Source organism: Lycium barbarum, chromosome 5, assembly GCF_019175385.1.
Source record: "Lycium barbarum isolate Lr01 chromosome 5, ASM1917538v2, whole genome shotgun sequence".
NCBI classification, from domain to species: domain Eukaryota; kingdom Viridiplantae; phylum Streptophyta; class Magnoliopsida; order Solanales; family Solanaceae; genus Lycium; species Lycium barbarum.
Window position 1 is genome coordinate 43,557,016 of NC_083341.1, and position 21,251 is coordinate 43,578,266.

A 21,251-nucleotide genomic window follows, 5' to 3' on the forward strand; every position below is an offset into this window, starting at 1 on the left:
GTGGGCCCGCAAGCCCCGAGGCTTCCCTTATTCGGTTTGTTTGGTTCGTTTGCGTCCGCTATGATCAGCGATCGTTTGTTTATGACCCAATGCTGCGTTTGAAACTTCCTATGCCATTAGTGAACGTTTTGTACTTTGAATAATGTGAGATTTTCGGAAAATGACCTATAAACAGTTTTTCTCTAGAAGATTTGGCAGTTTGGAACTTCGTACCTTTTTCCCGCAAATTTTGCTTAATCTGATTCCTACTCCGAGCCTTCTGGCGTCGGTATATACCTATATGTAAACTATATGTTGAGTCCGGTAAATTATTTTGATATGCATATGGTTTCTGCACTACTCTGTTCGTGCTGTCTGCTATGATTTCGTTCGTCGGTACCCGGGCCGACTTTGTGATCGTGCGCGCTAAAATATATTCGGGAGTTATGATGTGTTACGGTTTCCGAGGCCTCGCCATAGGGCCGGTTACCGCTTATGGAGTTATGATGTGATATGGCATTTGATATGTTCTGATGATATGATGTGTGTGTGATATGATGTGTTTGGAGACTGTACGGAGATTTGAAAACTTCTGGAGTTATGATGTGTTGTGGCACCAGCGTCGGGGGGTGACCACGTTCCTAAACCCTATACATGATTTGATTTGCATTTGTACGTTCGCCTCCCGCGCAGGTTTTCTTTGTTTACGATGTTGGTGTGTTTGTTCTTTCTGACTCCAGCTGTGTTTGTGATTTCTGTACCTTCTGCTTTACATACTCAGTACTTCTCCCGTACTGACCCCCGTTTCTTCGGGGGCTGTGTTTCATGCCCGCAGGTACAGAAGCTCGTTTGGGTGGTCCTCCAGTCTAGGCTACTCATTCTGCTGTGTTGGAGAGCTCCCCTTTGATTCGGAGCCTAGCCATTGGTACATATCTTTTGTTGTGTCTGTATCCTGTATATTTGGATGAGTGGGTACGGCGGGGCCCTGTCCCGTCCTATGTTCTTATGTTCTGTTTTGTCTAGAGGCCTGTAGTCAGATTTGTGGGTCGTGGGTCCGGTGTGTTTGCATGTGAGTCTGTTTTGCAATCTTAAGCGGCCCGTACGCTACTATGGCCAAGTCGGCCTCTGAGTTTGTATGTGTGTGTATGCATTTGGGGGCGATGTACATTCCGCCACCCCTCTGATGTGTGTGTGTGAAATTTGGCGATGTATATTCCGCCTCCTTTCTGATTTGTGATTTGTCTGATCTGTACGGGCGACTGCTTAGGATAAGTGTTCGGTAGTTGTTTGATTGCGATGTTGAGTTCGAATAACGTACGTTGAGTTTGGTCGAGTCTGATTACGATGATCTGGGTGTGAGTTCGTTTGGGGTGTCCCGGAAGGGCACCAGTCGCGGCCCACGGGGCTGGGTCGTGACACCATGTAACTCCTATAAGGTTAAGAAATACTTTTAACAAATGTTAAGCATATACCATAAAGTTTCGGGGTTAAACGAATCAAAGGTGTTATAGCCCATACTTTCGGAGTTAAACTAGGAGTGCTTAATATGCTAAGAAGGTCGTGTTTTAAGGTACTGAATCATATAAGATTCACATTTTAAAAAAAAAAAAACCTGGCCACTAGGTTTGTCTTTTATTTAATTTAAAATGAAAAGAAAAGGTCTGTACAAAATAAATAGGAAAGTACGACCCTATTTTCTAGAAAGAGAAAGAAATGTCCTAAAATCAAAAGCCCTAAAAAGGAAAGTGAAAATTGCAATCTGGAGGTCATAATCGGTCTTCAATCTTCTAGCTGCTTAGAATCGTCAAATTTGGAGCTTGCAGTTGAAGATTGAGCATGGAATTGAGTTCTCCAGTCATTATTCTTGAAGATGCAGCTGAAGAGTCGATGGCCATAGCTTGTGATGTGAGTTGTTTTCCATCTGGTATAATCAATCTTCCTAAGTTCTTTGTTATTCCGCATATGAACTATTTAAAAAATGTGTAGTTACTCCTGTACCAACGGTGTTATTTTGTTCTTAGCTGTTGTTGTCTCTTTGCCACCATGTTAGTGATTATTTGTTGAGATTGCTTCTCCCCGTGTTGGTCTCGTTGTATATGATGTGGAAAATGGATTATCTTTTCTTTCCATTGCTTGTTTGTTGATTTTGCCTGTTTCGTACTTGCATCTTTCTGATCCTGCTTCTTATTACTTCCATCTAGCATATGTTTGATAGAATGAGCACCAATAGGCACTAATATTCACATGTTAAGTTTTGAAGTCAAGCAAGTTGTAAAATAAAAGCCGGCAAAAAGTAGCGTAAGTTACGTTAATAAATTTTGCTGAAATTTGGGTCTATTGTCACTAAGATTTTCTATCAATATACTTGGATTTATAGAGTGTTCCACCCACCAAATTTAAGTTCTACGAGTATAGTTTTCAACGCATTAAAACCGTTCATCAATGCAACATCGGAGTAGAGAGATATTCGCATTTTCGCGAGACTGTAGAGGCAACCCCTTTTGGGACCCACTTAGGCGGTGGGCGACCTTCTTTGCTATAAAAGACGAAGCAGCCTCATTTTTCCATCAAACTTCATCTAGGAAATCCCCCAAACCCTTTCCTAACATATCTCCAAGGTTCCTAAGCCAAATCAAAGGGAAAACAATCCAATCTTTCATCAAAGTGTTGGAAACCCCAAAGAACAAGTCTATGATGTTATTATGCTATTAAGGGTTGTTGTGACCTGAACCACTGGTGGATTCTGAGCCATAGCTTCTACTTAAGGTATGTTTAATATGTTATTGGTTGTGATTAATCTTAAATTCCATGTGCGTGAAATCGTTTTAGCCAAAACACTGCAAGATTGCATTGAAATAGCCTAAAATATGGCTATTGTTTTGTTGGACTATTCTGAAGGTGTAAATATGGTTTCTAATTGCTAGAAATTATGGAATATAACCTGGATATGTTGTTTCTATTGTTTTTTTTTATATATTATTCATGTATTAATTGAAGGAAATGAAGAAGGAAAACATGTAAAACTAGCACTCGAAGGTAAAGGTTGAAGAGTTAAAATGTATGGATTGTTTTAGAGATTATCTTTATGATGTTTTGGGCTGAAAAGGATATGGTAAACATAAGTATACTGTTATGAAGGTTGTAGACTGATTTATAGAGCCAGAATTGGATTCAAATTATGTTTCGTTATTTATAAAATGAGCTTGCCGCTCAATATGGTTGTTAAGGTAATTGGTGAAGCTTCTATTGAATCGTTGTTGTTGTTGCCATTATTGTTGTTGTTGTTGTTGTTGTTGTTGGGCTATCTGATGATCCTTAGTGATCTTTAAGATGTAGTATAAACAGAGAAAAAGCTGTCCATTTTTCCGTAGGTTATAAGATTAGTGAAATGTGATAGTCATGACCTTATATGTTGACGACGATATCATTTCACTTGTTGTAGACGTAAGAGGATTATGTTAAGCTTGGTTGTGGAATTAGAAGGAGATTATTCAGTATGTTAAGGCTATTCTACCTTCTTTTGGCATGACCAGAATGAAACGAAACGTAAACGAACGTTATTCATAATGGCTCTACTCGTAAAAATACTAGAAGCTTATGTTTTCCCCCCTCTATATGATGATACTGCACTGTCTTATGGCTTATTGATCCTCAGAAGGAAGTTATGTTAATGATGTTAGCTCCATAATGTTAATCGGAGGTGCAACGACCTTACATCACTCCGATTGATTCAGAATGCACTCTTATCATATTTATGCATTATAGATAAATATATATGTATATACCATGAACGCACATGCGTTATATACGCGTATACTATATGATATCTATATGGGTTATGGAAAAGGTTATGGCGTTATATACACACTACCACTTGATCAGCTGGCTATATGATGATGACTATGCCTACAGAGGCCGATATGATTATATGAGATGCCCACAGAGGCTTGATAGAGTTATATACGTTTATATATGTATGACCAGGCGTTATATATACACATGTACGATACTTATGCATATCATGGCCCTCAGAGGCATTCAGACATACAGGTTGACTCCTTCTTGTCTCATGTTACTCTTATGTCTCTTTACGTTATTTTCATGCCTTACATACTCGGTACTTTATTCGTACTGACGTCCCTTTGACTGGGAATGCTGTGTTTCATGCTCGTAGGTCTTGATATACAGGCTGATAGCCCTCCCAGTAGGATACCAGCTCAGTAGGCAGTGTCGTTGCACTCCACTTTTTCAGAGTTGCCTTGTTGAGTCAGTATGGATATGTATGCATATTTACGGGTATGGCGGGACCCTGTCCCTACCTAGTGATGATTATGTACCCCTTAGAGGCTTGTAGATAGATGCCATGTATGTAGATGTTTTGTACGGATGTTCATGTCAGCTTTGTAGGCCAGTATATTTAATGCATATCATGTTGGGGTCATTCCTTGTGAAGTTTTCTATATGCTTATTCAGATGTCTCATGGTGGCCCTCCTGGCCCACTTATGTATGTTAGCAGGGTTATAGATATATGTCATGGTGGTTCTTGGCAAGTAAGGCCCGGGTGCCCATTGCGACCCTTTAGTTTGGGTTATAACAAGAACCACAGGATTGGGATTTGACATGACGGCTGGACATAAAGTGTCAGAAGAGATATTGTGCACTTTGTGTGGAAAGATGGGTGCCACGACCCATGCCGATGAGTCATGACGAGTGCCCAACCACTACTGACCAAGCACCCCCTAACTCATACTTACATCTATCACTGAGCAATATGGTGGCCCATATACAAACTATAACTGAACTATACTATCTCCTGTATGCAACAAGAACTCGTAACTAGCATATATATATATATATATATATACATACGTATTGCGGATAACAGTGCAAGCCGACTAGGCCGCTACATATGTTGTACAACAAAAATAAGAGCCCACAAGGCTACATAACATCCTAACTACATACAACTATCTACAGACCTCTATGGAACACGAACTGTAGAAAAGACAGGACAAGGCCCCGTCGTACCCTTATATATACACATGTCAAAATAGCATACCAAAAGGACTGCAGCTCCGAACCAAGCGGAGCGCACCGACTGCAGCTGAGTGGAGGGCCTACTGGACTGGACCGCCGGTCTGGCTACCTGAACCTGCGGGCATGAACGCAACGTCCATAGAAAGAGACGTCAGTACGAACAGTGTACTGAGTATGTAAGGCATGAGTAACAACATAATAAGAGATATGGAACATAACATGAAATAACGGGATAACCTGTACATCTGATTGCCTCGTAAGGCGGATATCATGCATGCTTAGCTTTTTAAAGAAAATACTTTTCACACATATCAAACATAATATCATCATTAGCCCGCGTCCGGGGTAACCATCGCACGCCGCCCACTAGTGGTGCTGCCCGACCATATAGGCACAGTGTTATCATCGTTATCCATAGCCGCCCACCGTAGTGGTGCTTCCTGGTCATATAGGCACGGTGTTATTATCATTATCCATAGCCGCCCACCGTAGTGGTGCTGCTCGACCAATAGGCATGGTGTGAGAAATACTTACATATATATAAAACATGCATGCAAGCCCAATTAAAAGTTACTACTTTATTGGAGTGACGTAAGGTCGGTGACCTCCGAATTATATTATGGAACAATCATCATTGCTATATCTCACCTTGGAGGAACAATTATCATAAGGTGAGATCAACAACAATGAATAAAATCAAGAAAATCATGAAATAAACTCAATAATCTCATAATAGCATCAAAACCATAAGCTTTGGAATCTCCAAAAATGGAATCATCATCATCATCATTATCGTCATGGAACATACTTATCTTTAGCATCATAAAAAACTCTAACAATCATGAACTTCTAGCTTTTGGGAATAAGAATGTTATGGAAAAACACATATAGGTTTGTAAGAAAGAATCACGCCTTCAGAAAGAAAGGGACAACCTTAACATACCTTTTTGGTCTCCTTAACTACCTAACGCTTGTCCTCCCAAGCTCGTATATCTATATTCAAGAAAATTCATACTATTGTTAGGCTTATCGTCGTATGCTTATCTTAAGCCTTCAAATTAAACCTCTTTAGAATCTGCTGAAATTCAGGCAGCATCTCCCCTGTTTATATCCCTAGCCCGAAATCACAATACCAACAACCAACAACAATAACAACAATACTAACATCAACAACATCATCATCAATACCAAAATACTCCATAAAACATCCCACACGATGTTTATTCGATTTCTCAACCAACTAATTTCTTATATGACCATTTACTAGTTCTATCTCCGTAAATAAACCTAAATCAAAATCAATAAGCAAGGATTCTTACCTTATTCCCACTAGAGCCGTAATATCTTCAATATTCACCTTGATTTCAAGCCAAGATTCCCCACAATACGATATTATAATCGCAACTATACGCTGTCTGAACCTAAATCCCAAGATTTCACTTGATTTGTGCTAAAATTTTATGGACGGAAGTTGGGGGAATGTTCTAGAGAGTTTGAGATATATTTAGGGGTGTTTGGATGAAAATAAGGGGTTAAAGCCCCTTTTATATTGTTCTAGAGTCAGTTGGCACCGACCTAGAATGTTCGCGCACTGTAGCTGCGCGTTCACGCACTTTAGCTGCACGCCTCAGCTCTTCCGACCTAACTTGTAATGTCCATAACTCTCTACTCCGATGTCATATCGACGAGCAGTTTGTTGCATTGGAAACTAGACTTCATGAACTTCATTTTAGGCTCTTACTTTACTTCAAAACTCTTCATATGCTAGAAGATATTCTCTCCCCAAATTGGCTCATTATTGTCATTCAAAGTAGCGCTCATCTTCTGCCAAAGTCATACTAACTCACTTCTTCCACTCATTTCCTTATAGGGGCCTTCCGGAATTCCTTATATACATCCTTCACTCATAAATTATACTTAATAATGCTTCTCCTCTTATAGTCCAAAGTTGTTTTACTTAGCCATAGTTCAACATACTTATGTTCAAACTTGATAAGTGCTTCTTCGAAAGTACGGGACGTAACAATGGGGCACTGCAAAATTGAATATCCAGTGAACATGAGCTATAATATGAACAACCTAAAGATTGCAGCGAAGAACATTAACTCAGTTAAGAAGAAAGGTACAAGTACTGGAACTAGGTTCATGTGGACACTGCCCGAATGGACAAAGAGGGAATTGATCCATCCCATGATAGAAGGAAAGGGACCCAATCTTGCATGGGTGCCCAAAACCAACCCTAGACGATTTTGCAGGAAAGAGGAGCAGAAGAGCAAGGTATAATGATATACGAATAGTGCTTGCTCATGATATGAAGAGAGAAAACATTGATAATTCTTCCCACTCTCAAAATAGAAGGAAGAAGATACTGCAAAAAGAAATTTATCCATAGAAGAAGGCAATTAAAAGAAAGATTGTGCTAGCACTAGGAATGATTAAAGCTGCACATGTATCCCTCAAAATTGGCTAGGAAGGTTGTCACAAACTATGTGGTATATAGAGTAATTAAAATATTTTACTCAATCTTTTACATTAATTTGTACATCCTATACAAGGTAGGTTCACGATCTTGTAAAGTCTAAACATGATGACTGTCATAGAAGCAGACCTCAAATCAAAGATTGCAAATATGCTTCATGTACGTTTTTTTCTCCCTATAGTCAATTATATACTCAGATCATGGAACATGTTAGATAATCTGTTTTACCCTAGTCATGTCTAGCCGCCTTAAAGAGTGCATTGAGAGGAGACAAAGTGATTCATGATGATAGCCTTGAAAAAAACACCTTTTTCTGATGACCAAATGATTTTATTGACTGGAAAGATGAAGAGGGAAAGAAAATTGGGTGGAGCTCATAAACAAGGGGAATATGAAAGTCACAAAATAGGGAATAGAATGAAGAAAATCAGTGGTAAAACAACTTTTCAAGAAAATAAGTTGGTTGATACCCTAAGCTCATCTAAAAGGATTCATATGAGCTATTACGAAACGGGAGCTATGGAGAAGTATGGAAGGTTGAATTAGAGTAAGAACCCCTCGCCATCAAGAAAAGAACTGCATTTCTGATCTTGGTCCTCATGTATAGGTGTCAATGGTTTTCAAAAAACCGATTTAACCGATCGAATCGTAAAGAACCAAACTGATTTTTAGGTTTTTTTTTAATAAAATCGACGGTTTTTATATCAATTCATAACCGTACCGAATAATTAGGTAGGTTTTAATTGTATAAAAATAAATCGAAAAAATACCGAACCGAACCGAATAAGTTTATATATGTAAAATATATTTTACAATTAAAATATTAAAATTTTCGCCTTGAGTTTGGGATGATGAAAATTACTACAAGCCGGCAACATTATTAACACCTAAAGTTCCAACTGTGAAGCTATTATATTTCTACTATTGAAATTAAGTTAGTGCTAGCATCTCGAGTAGTAACTAATAAGCTACAAGGCCAACATTCTTGGATAGAAAGCTACAGAGTATTATATCTTTCCTCTTGTATGATTTTAAATTCTCTTATTGGATACTCAATCTTAGCAGTCTCAATTCTTCAATCTCATCTTGATTTATTCCCCCCCCCCCCCCCCCCCTTGTGCGATCTAAAATATATTTTTTGTTTTTACTTAACATTATTTTACACTACCGTGAAATAGTGGGATCAGTCTCTATTCTTGTCGTCTTTCATGTTGTCTTGATTCATCACCTTTTAATCAGTAAAGATGTCTAGAGGGTTTTTGTCAAAGTCATATAGAAGTATGTATCATATTGTGTCTTTACTTTTACTAGTGACTATAGCATAATGTTTTTTTTTTAAATCGAAACTTAAACGAACCTTACCGATACCCAAAAAAAAAAAACAACAGATGGGAGGGTTTCGAAAAGTCTATTTTTGGTTCTACAAAATGAAATAATCAAAAAATTGGTACGGTATAAATTTATAAAATAACCGTCCGAACCGTACCATTGACACCCTTATCCTCATGGGAAAACCGGTGAAAAAGATGGTGTGTCTTCTCAAGGGAAAAGGGTGGATGTAGATGAAGATCTACCCAAGGGAAGGAAAAACAGATGACGAAGAGATATCCTCCCAACTGCAACCACCCCCCCCCCCCCCCCCCCCCCCCCATCTAGAACTCCATAGGATTAGGTCATAACCTCCACGTTGATCATATTCACTTCAGAGTGATTGGTCTCCTCCCTAAACTTATCCTTGTACAAATCTTAGAAAGTCCAATTCCAATAATCTGTTGTATATGGTTGTAACCAAGGGACTAGAATTGTACTTTTTGACATCAATGAAAAAAACTATTGCATATCTTACTAATTTGGGCCTAAATTGTATGACATGAATGTTTTCTTGACTTAAACAAGTAAATGTTCTTATCTGTGTATATGCGATAGCCCTAGTGTCCATGAGTTGAATATTGCTTAAATATTACTCTTCGTAATCTGGGGAATAACTTTTTAATGATGCCAAAAGGGGGGAGATTGAACTGTGCTAACTTATATGCTAAAATGATTAAATTTAAGTTCAAGTCGAAGCTGTGAATGTTTGGAACTAGTTGAAGACACAGGTTGATACATAGTACAATGAGCACAGAAAGACAGAGAGTTTGTCATCATCAAAAAGGGGGAAATTTTTGTCATTAACGAGACTAATGCGTATGTGAGTTTTGATGATTGACAAAGGTTCATGATAAACAAAAGGCAAACAATGATTGATACTAAGAAGACAAACCGGGTCTAGATACATGTAAGAATACACAAGAATGATTAAACAAAGCTAAACATCTGGTTGACTGTAGCAGAAGTTCCAAACGAAGAGTAATGTCTGAATCAGAAAGAAAGAAATGCACATGAATCAAGTTTACAAACATATTCCATCAGATATAGACAAGCAGACAAGCACAACCTAAAAGGAGAGAGAATGAGGTAACCTGACCACATAGTTGTTTAGTGTATATCATGAATGAATCTATGAATAGAACAGCTGAACAAGGCAGCAAAGGGATAGAAGATAAGGAGAAAAGATGACTCAGTAAAAGAAGCAGTTCAATGAAGAAATAGAACAAGTATACAGACATATTCTAAGCAGTTCAATGAAGAAATAGAACAAGTATGCAGATATATCAAGAAGTCATCAGATGCAGAGGAGGAATGATCACAGGTCATCAGGTGCAGTGGATGAATTACCGGCAGTGAAGACATTTTATGAAAAGGATCTTAAATTGATCAGAGAAGAGTTGACCAGTTGCAGATAGAGCTATACAGATACATGAAACAAGTCTGACAACATGCTCCAACCAATATCTCAGAAACAATTCAAAGGCAGATGATGAATGAAAGAGATTGGTGGAACAAGTATATGAACATCTTCCATCTTATACAGACTCAAATATCAGAGATGGACGAACCAGGTGGATGAAACAGGTTCGTGAACATGTTCCAAACAAATCCTGCAGCAACAAGGATTTGTAGAAGAATTATGGTAAAGACTTGGCAGTGAAGTATGAAAGATTCCTTGCCATATTTTTCGAGATTAGTAAGCCTTCTACAAGGAAAAGAAGCCAACTCAACAAGGCAAGAATCCAAGTACAACACAAAACCTTATTGCGTGTTATGGTCCAACAAGGAGAAGGTTTTGTCACTGACCTCTGAAGCTACAATTGTTATAAATACCCAAGTCTTACCAAGAAAAAGTTTGTGTGCCCACAAAGAGAGAGTTTAGAATATTGAGTGAGGAAAAGACATATCCAGAATATTCAAGAATCCAAGGTTCCGTCCCTAGTGCAAGAAGACAGATTGAAGGGGTTGTTCTACTGCATAATGTTTTCCAGTTCTTAAGTCTGGAATCTTATATTAGGTTTTTTGTACCGAGTTATATCTTTATCAGCTTATTAAGAAGCACAAAAGTAGATACAATACATTGTAACTTCAAGTAGGAGTTTACTACTTGAAGATAGCTTGCTAGTCAGAGTTTAGGTAGCAAAGCTGAGGTTGGGAATTAGGTTTCAGAGTTTGCAACTTAATTTGTAGTTGGCTCACAGTTTTAGTGGAGTTTGAGGTAAATACTACAGGTTTATAGGTCGTGGGTTTTATCACCCTTGTGAGTCGGGTGGTTTCCACGTAAAAATACTGTGTCCTTTGCCTTCCTGTTTGTTTTATTTTGCAAACACGTTTGTAGAACAGGTTAGGTAATGTGTTCTGTCCATAGGTGAGAAGTAAGTATACTTGGGGACAGACACCTAGGTCATGCAAAGCTAACACCTGTCAGTTGACATGGAGTCCTCTAATCTATCAATGTTTTTACCCTAGAAGAACACCTATTTAAATTTAATCCCTGTTAACAAAATTTTAGTATTTTAGGCTTTCGTCGGAACACTTCTCTTTTTTTTATCCATCTTCTTCTTCTTCTTCACTTTCATCCCTTTCCTTCATATTATTCCAATAAATTATGAGCACACGACTACAAATAAAAAAAATATGTGCTATTGAAAATTGAAGATTCATTATCTGTTTGTGGTTGAAATTGAGTGAATAATGTTTCATTGAGCTTATATTTTATATCCGTAATAATTTGATTGGAGAAAATCTAAAAAACCATTGTTGAATTTGTTGAGATTAAAAAAAGAAACTTTTTGAAGAAGAAAAAGTATTCTATTAATTTTTAAGGGTTTAGGTTGAATCTAACTATTGAAAATTATTGAGATTGTTATTATAAGTCATTAGGAGTTGATTGGATCAATTTTGAAGAAAATATGTGTTGGTGAATTTCTAACATATTATGTTATGATCATCACAAGGATTTGGCCACTAATCCTAACAGATTGTCAAGAATTCAGTCACAAATACTAAAGACATTGTGGCAATCCATCATTATTAGATAGAAAACCCCAATAAATTGCCATTAAATGATATTAAGGTAAGTCTTAGCTAATATCAAATAAGAAATCCTAGCGGTCACCATGTTTTTTCTTAGAAATCCTGACAAATCACCATAAGCATCCTGCAATGCCAGGAGCATGCTTCCAATATCTGACGTGGAGGCTATTTTCAAAAGACTTTTTTAACGGGGTCAATATTTAAAAGGTGGCACCGAAATATCCTATTTGTGAAAACCACCTCTTATTTATTTGAGAATTTTACACTATATAACTAAAAGGACCCTTAGTTACATGTTTTAAACACACTTTATCCAAATTTTCCAATATAACAACACTTTTAAGAAAATAACAACTTAGAGAAATCGGGGCCCCTTAATTTTAGACTCACATTTTGATCCCTTTACCACCTAATCCTAATTCAGCTGTTGGCCCACACCCATCCTTCTATTCCACCCGCTGTTGTGACTCCGGCAGTAACTCTTGCCACCACTGATTTTATCCTTCTAACTCCTCCCTACTCATTTCTCACACCAAATTGGTGTCACTACTTCAGACATATCTGAATTGCGGTAGAATTTCTCCCATGGAGAAATAGCTTTGGTGTAACAGATCTAGACAAATCTAGCTCCGGCAGAACTCTCTTCTTCTTTGTTCTTTTTTTTTTTTTGGAATGGTAATGGTTTTAGCATATGTTGGAATGGGTAGTGCTCATGGTGGTTTTTGGTGGTCGTTGCGGTGGTTTGAAAGTGAAAATAGATGTATGTATATTATATCTCGGGGAATGTATGGTGTATTTTGATGTATTTTTTGTGTATGTTTGTTGTATGTCGGATACGTGTGCTATGTATTATGGTACATACAAAGACATACCACGAACATATAATTGTGTATATTACTATATGTTTGCGTATGTTTTGAGTATATGTCAATGTATATTATGTCTGTCAAGTGTATACATTGACATACATATATGATATAATGTATAAGTGTGTAAGGAGCAAAAAAGTTATAGAAGTCATGGGAAAGAACTCTGGCGAATAAGTGAAATCCAAATGAAGAAAACAACAAATAAAGATTTAATTTTCTGGTGAAGCTCAAACAGATTGGAGGAACAATGGTAGTTAGCGGTGGCCAAAGGATGTGATCGAAACTATGACGGCTAGGATTTGTGTGAAGAGAAGACAAAATCCCTAATTCTGTAGGGTTTTTGGAAGGTTGTATATATTTTATAGAGAAATTTTTGCTTGTGTTGACAATGGAATATATTTTTTATTGATTTCTCAATATACAGCATTCTACTGAGTTATATTATTAGAAAGTAAAACAATAGTCTTTACGTAATGCATAAAATAAGAGCCAGCTAGTATATGAAACTTTGCACCATACTAGGATTGCTACTCAATTCTAGTGTAGTTTTTAATATTACTAAAACTATTATATATGAATTTTCTGCTTTCTCCTTCCATCTGCAACATGTTTATATTCTGTGCCTTGGACATGAAAAGCAGTAATATCACCACTGTCCTGCATATATCCTCTGTATTTGTCTTCATGTCGTGGCTGTTTTCAATCTGATATATGGACATTCTAGCTTGTCACTATTGATCAACTTCTTTCCTTCAACTTTCAGCTGCTGAAAACTGTGATATTCAATATCTCTTTTTACAATATTGTATTTTCCAGATAGTCTGCCAATGTATTTCCTTCCTTTAAGATATGTGAGAGCTACATTTTGCCTCTTTCCATTATATTTCTAATCTTTTCAATCCATCTCAGAATTTGCTATGGTGGTTTCCAACTCCCTTGTATCTCCTTCAGTAGCATTAATGAATTAGTTTGCGTCATCACATGAGTATACCTCCTTCTGTCTCTGCAGGACTCCAGGATTGCTGCAGCTTCAGCTTCTATATTTGTAGTACTGTGTATTTCTTTAGCTTTTTCATACATTAGGCCAACTCTTCCATCTCTCAAACATGAGACATATGAACTGCCCTCTTTAAGCTTCATCAATGTTACCTTAGTAAAATCCCATAGGAGGAAATTCCCACAACTCTTTAATGATTGTAACCTTAGAAGTATAGCTTTACATGAATCTTAGGATATCAGGTCATTTGTGAGGGTATATGTCTGCATTGTTGGCCTTCTGATTTTGAGAAACATCTGTATGTTATTGGATACTTGGTATATGATCTTGTTAACTGAGGTTAGATTTCCTTTGTGCTTTTTCTGAATTATGCTTTTCCAAAGTTCCCAAAGTATCATGCATGGGACAACATGGAAATATGCCCGCATACTCTTTTTAAGTAGTAAGTTCCAGTATGTGAGAATTACTTCTCTTAGGTGTAGTCCTTCTATGTTTACTCCTACAAAAGAAGAGAAATAGGATCAAGTCCTGTTAGCTGAATAAGAGCGCAAAAATAGGTGTTCTGCTGTTTGTTGTATAAGGTCATTGCAACACCAACAAATTGATGGTAAAACAATACCTCATCTTCTAATAACATCATCAATAGGGATTTTAAATTTCCACATCCTCCATGTGAAGAAAGACATTTTGAAGGGGAGGCCTTTGATCCATGTGTGTGTATTAAAGGTATTTTCTTGTTCCTTTTGCCTTATACACTCTCATGCTGATTTTACTGTAAAGTTTCTTCTTGTGCTTAATATCCATCATGATTTATCCCCTTCCTGATTGTTTTTTGGAGGTTGTTTCTCTTGGATGATGAACTGAACCATAATTGTTTGTATCAGCCTGTTTAGCAAAGGTTCATCCCATTTTTCTCCTCATCTTATTTTCTTAACTTTCTGTATATCTTCATCACAGTAAAACTCTGAAAATGTAGCATGATAAAGAGCCCATGTGCCAGTCCAGTTATCAAGCAAAAAAAGAGAGGATCCCATATTTAGTTGCCACCAAATTTGATGCTCTATTTTGTCTTTTTCCTCTAATATCTTTTTCCATATTTGAGAATCTTCTGCTTTCCATGGAATAATCATTGCATTTTCTTTCTTACAGTATTTATTTTTCATGTAGCAGTTCCATAAGGATGGTTTTGTTCTGTTGTTCCACCAAAGCTTACAGAAAAATGTTGTAGACACATCATGTAAGGATCTCAAGCCAAGCCCCGCTTCCTTTACAGGTAGACACAAGTTCTTCCAAGAATACCATTGCTTGTTCTTACCACCTACACAACTGCTCCAAAAGAACTGAGTAAACAACTTGTGTAAATGATCAATCACATTTTTGGGAGGATTCACTGCAGGCAATTGATGTATGGGAATACTTTGTAACACATGTTTTATCAATAGAACCATTCTTTCATATGATAATAGTTTGCCTTTCCAAGCTTGTAGTTTGTTACTAACCTAAATAATCATCTCTTTATTGTATGCTTTCTGCCTCGTCGAGAGAAAAATTGAACAACCTAAGTATGTAAAAGGAAATTGCTTTCTCCCTATACTAGTTATCACCTCAATTGTCACCACAATATCCATAGTCACATTTTTGTGAAGGTAGATTGCACTTTTCTCTTAATTAATCTTGTGGCCTGATGTTTTTTCATACTTGTTCAGCACATCCATCACGAACTGCAAAGACCATACATCAGCTGAACTGAATATGATCATATCATCAGCATAAGCTAGATGATTTAACTTTGGACTTCCCCTGGGCATCCATATCCATAAAAGTACAGGTTCTGATGCAATGCATTTAGAGATCTTGAAAGTACTTCTGCTGCTATGATAAACAAATTAGGGGACAATGGGTCACCTTGATTCACACACCTGGATGAACTGAAAAATTCATGAGGTTGCCCATTAACTAATACATAATAATATGATGGGCAAAAAACGTATATGTACATAGTAAGAGGGTATATTTACAAAATATGATGATACTTTTCAGTGTACGAAATATATCAATAGATTTCTTACAAAATCTAGACGAATTAGGTAAATTAAAAAGAAGCAAATAAAACACAATAAATAATGTAATGAAACTGCTTTCCTTATTTTATTAACTTTTCTCTCCCCAATCAAAATTAAGAGATATTGTTCCTGATTTTCTCCAACTTTTGCTCCCTTATTTTATCCACTTTTCACTCCACATTCAAAATAAAGAGATATTATTCTCTAATTTTCTCCAACTTTAGCTCGAAAAGTCCATTATAATCGGTAATTCTCTCATTCAAACTTCATACACAATCAATTTCTCGATATGAATCAGATTCCATACAAAGTTTATTATAATTTTTGTAATTGATACAAATCAGATTCCATACAAAGTTCATACACCAGAAATAACTATGTATAAATTTTGTATGCAATATGTATAACTGTATAAATTCGTTATAATTTTTATGTATTATATATGTATAAAAGTTGTATGTATATTTTGATTATGATAAAGTACATATAAATTGTATAAAATCTGATCAAAGTATGGATAAATTATGAAAAATTATGTATAATAAGTATGTAACTGATACAAACCAGATTCCATACAAAGTTCATACACTAGAAAACAAAATATGTATAAATTTTTGTATGCAGTATGTATAGCTGTATAAATTTGTTATAATTATTATGTATGAAATATGTATAAAAGTTGTATGCATATTTTGATTATTATAAAGTCATATAAATTGTATAAAATCTGATCAAAGTATGTATAGACTATGAAAAAATATATATGTATAATAAATTCTCTAATTGATACAAACATGATTCCATACGCATTTCATACACATCAATTTTCAACATTTATACATATTTATGTATGTCATTAATATGCTACATATAATAGTAATACACTCATATATACTATCATTGTTCTATATTCAGTAAGTATACAACAAATTATTGAATTATAAAATTTAATATAATATACGTAATATTAGTTACCTTTATTATTGAACTCAAATTCTTGTATGTTGATATTAAAAATATTTATACCAGAAGTATATCATAAATTTGCTATGTTCAAAAAATATCAGCATATATATGATGTATTTGTGAATATTAGTGTAAACTTAATTACAGTAATATATATTTGACAGATACTAATATTAAAAATTCAAATTTTCAAACATTAAGAAAATCACAAGCCAAAAATATTATTATAAATCTATACCATGTTGAAATAATGTGTATTATCCAAATTTGACTTTAAAAGAAAGAAACATAATAAAACAAATTAAATAAGCCCTTCAAATTAGCATGAATTAAAAATTCCTACTTTATAGAAGTGGAAAATGGGATTGATTAGGGTTTAGTTTTCCTGCATAGATTTAGGGGTTGATTGAGACGAAAAGGGATCTTTTCAGATGATTTATGCTATTTGAAGGTAATTTGGATAATTATGCTAAAAAATTGTTATGTTCTTTTTAAGATTGTATAGTTATAAAATTTACTCTTTAAAAGTTAAATTCTCTTCCTATAAAAAAACAAAAAATCGTGGGTATTCCATTAAGTCCAAATCTGATATACTTTGTAATTTTATTGGTATGTTTTGTAAAAAAAGAAAAATATCCTTATAATTTGTAATATAGAGTCTTAAGTAGACATAAAAATCCCACAAGTTGTGAAAACTATCAAAATATTCTCAATTCTTATACAATCTTACCAAATGAGAAAGTCATAGTTCATAACAAAATTAATATGCTACTAGAAGACCTTTCTAAAAAATACAACATCAATTGATCAAACTTTAATTTAATAAAAAAGAAAATTTAACATGAATAGTAATGTAACTACTCTTTAATATAATCATCCCATATGGTAGACATAAATAAAGTTGGTAAATGGTTGGTGGGAGTAACTGTTAAAAATATCTATCAACTTATGAATTTTTTTACAAAATATAAACTTATGATTCAAGTTTTATATTAAAAAATTTTGAAACCATGATTTGAAATCCCAAATCATGCCTTTTTGGATGATTTGGGATTTCAGACAATGGTTTGAAACCATGAAATGAAATGCATGTCCAAACGCTGTTTCATTTCATGATTTCAAACTATGGTTTCAAATCGCATGTTTAAAATTTGATTCAAGTGCACATGTATACATAGAACAATTAATAGCACATACCAAGTGTCCAACGAATTTTGTCAAGTGAGTGAAGACGAATTATACAGACCTCTATATTTTTAGGTCCACAAAACGAATCCAACAGCTGTTCATATTTTTTTTAATCATATATAAATACACATTGAACAGTTCAGATTCATGATAAAAATTACAAGATTCCATCCACCAAAAACTAGAATATATATATATTTAAAGAAAAAAAACATATCTGAAGCCCTAGAAGATTAAAATAAATAGTAAAATAAAAAAAAGGGAACAAAAGTAAGGCCAAAATCGAGTTATGAAGCCGAGTTGAGTTAACTAGCGAGTTTCCAAGAAGATGTAGCAATTATTGGCCTTGTATGCCAACCCAACATCAAACAACCATTGTTTTCTTCCACTCTGTATCCACCACCACCAGCAAAAAGAGCCAACAACATACTAGCTTGTTTAAATTCATTTGAACCTAAATGAACCGGTTCCAACCCGGCTGAGTTAAATCGGGTTCTCCATTGAGCCAATGTCTCGTGCCTCTCAACCCGGTCTACACCCTCACGCGACACAAGGTTACCGATTTGTCGACCTAAATACACCTCAGACATCAACTTATCTTGGTCACTAACCGGCCCTAATTCGCCAACTGAGCCGCCACAACCTTTTAACGAGTCGAATAAGGTCGAGTAATAATGCAACAACTCGGTGAACCGGTCCATGAAAACGGGTCCGTTGTGATTAGCTTCTTGCTCAACAATTGTGAATATCTCAGGTTTTAAGTCCTTGACAACTGATAATACCTTATCTATCCCTCCAGTCCTGGCTAGCAACTGATGCAATTCGAATATGGAATTCACTGCAGCAGTTTCGTCTTCATGGATATTGAACATGGATGCATCAAGATCAGCTAAAGAACCTTCTAAATTCGAATTCAACATTGATTGAATCAGCCAATTGAGCTAATTTCCATCCGACTTGTTGCAAATGGTCGGTATTAACGTGTGATGGAGAACCAATTCCAGTTAATCTGAAAGACGATGGACCACCTGGCCTTAATGCTAAAGCTTGTAACAAAGCAGTCCATTGCATACCTTGTTTCATACTGAAATCACTAACATGGACTTTGGTTTTGTTTGCAAAAACTTCAAGAATGGCTTGATGAGCAGTGAAATGAGAAAATTTAAGGTAAGGGCAAGTCTCATAAAAGTGCATTTGTTATAGGTCGGTGAAAGAAGAATGTCATGACCCGACTAGAGGGCCATGACGGGTACCCGAAGCTGACTACCGAGCACCACTCATGCTAATCATCATACCCAACCTGAACATACACAATCTCGAAGACAATATTTACATATATATAAATATATATACGTAAGCCCTCATGGCTACAAAAATGATATACAAAATATATGCCGATATATCCATAAGACATCAACTACCCACGCATCCGTATCTACGAGCCTCTACTAGAGTACTGAGACATAAGGACGGGACAGGACCCCGTCGTGCCCAAATATATACACAAAATGATATCTCAAAAATGGCACCTCCGGAATAGTGGAGTGTTCCTGTAAATCTGCCGAGTAGCTCCTAGGAATCTGGGCCACCTCACTGTCTACCTGTGGGCATGAACATAACGTCTAAAAGATAAGGACGTCAATACGAAAAATGTACTGAGTATGTAAGGCATGAATAATACTAGCATAATAAAGAAATAGCGAAACATGAGGCGAACATATAGCCTGTACGTCAATTTGCCTCTTTGGGCGAATACTATGCCTGCTTAACATTTAATGGAAAACACATGTTATACATATCAAATATACCATCATCATTAACCCGCGTCTGGGTAACTATCGCACTCCGCCCACTAGTGGTGTCATGTCCGGCCTTCTAGGCACGGTGTAGTCATAAGCAGCTGGCATTAGCGGTGTCATGTTCGGCCATCTAAGCACGGTGTAATCATAAGCAGCCCGCCTTAGCGGTGTCATGCCCGACCAACTAGGCACGGTGTTATCTTACCATTATATACTTATCATACAACATGCATTAGAAATCGATTAAATACTATAATTCTATCGGGGTGACGTAAGGTCGAGGACCCCCGATTCCATTATGGAGTAATCGTGATCATCATGTCTCACCTTGAAGGAACTAGCATTATAAAGTGAGTTTAGCAACAATGAATAGCATTAAGGAATCGTTAGCTTCACAAGAACTATCATAACATAAGCTTTGGTATCTATAGGCTTAGATTCATCATCATCATTATCATTTTCGTAACATATCTCTTATCTTTATATCACGAGAAGCTCTTATAAACATAGGCTCATATTTTCTGAAATATAAGAGAATCAGGGAAAAATAAGGAAGTCATATTGTAAGGATCATGTCACGACCCAGCCCCGTGGGCCGCGACTGGCACCCTACCTGGGTACCCAGACCAAATCGCATATTCATTTCCGAATCCAAACTTATTTCAGAATTTTCAAGAAGTTATATCACACATAATTTATATCGAAAATATGTCTTAAGCGGTCATATCAAATCAAACTCAAACAAAGCGGCGGAATAGGCATCGCCGGTCAAAATACAAATATATACAGAAGGGCCATTTGGGGCCATCGTATCAAACAGACCGCTTTAAGACCCGAAAGCAAAATCAGACAACATACACATAGGACCCTCGCCCCACAAATATGACTACAGGCCTCTACGAATTCAAAACATAACATATGGCGAGACAGGGCCCCGCCGTACCCAAACTGTCAAATATACAAAGGATATACAGAGTAGAGGAGTCTGTACCAAGAGTGGACTCCGGACCCAGTAAGAGTACTCCGAAAAGCAAGAAGTGAAGCCTACTGCGGAGGATCACCGATGTCTGCACCTGCGGGCATAAAACGCAGCCCCCGGAGAGAGGGGGTCAGTACGAAATATGTACTGAGTATGTAAAGCACGGAGTACAGAATTATGGATCAAAACCGAAAGCAAGTCAAATGTCAAAGTGGGGTACAAACTGGTATGTCAAAATCTGTATCAAAATCATATACATATGTTTTATGCAAATAAAACCATGCAAACGCTTAAGAACGTGGTCGCCACTCCGACGCTGGCGCCACACACAGCATAACACCAGAAGGTTTCAAATCTCCGTACATCTCCGAACATAATCATAATCATCGGTGAGCGTATCGCGTCCCGAGCCATATCACAGCATAACTCCAAACGGAACCGGGCCCTATGGCGAAGCCTCGGGAACCGTAACACAGCATACGGCCGA

At 36.5% G+C, this 21,251-nt stretch overlaps 1 long non-coding RNA gene and 1 pseudogene across 1 annotated transcript; one reads left to right on the plus strand and one right to left on the minus strand.

The window, feature by feature from the left end:
* The first annotated feature begins 1,662 nt into the window (after positions 1-1,662).
* Positions 1,663-15,292, plus strand: LOC132640824 (uncharacterized). The gene is made up of 2 exons (XR_009582408.1): positions 1,663-1,884; positions 14,940-15,292. It is a non-coding gene; the product is annotated as an uncharacterized LOC132640824 (long non-coding RNA).
* A 2,719-nt stretch (positions 15,293-18,011) lies between these two features.
* On the minus strand, positions 18,012-19,207 carry LOC132639386 (DELLA protein GAI1-like; annotated as a pseudogene).
* Positions 19,208-21,251: the final 2,044 nt, after the last annotated feature.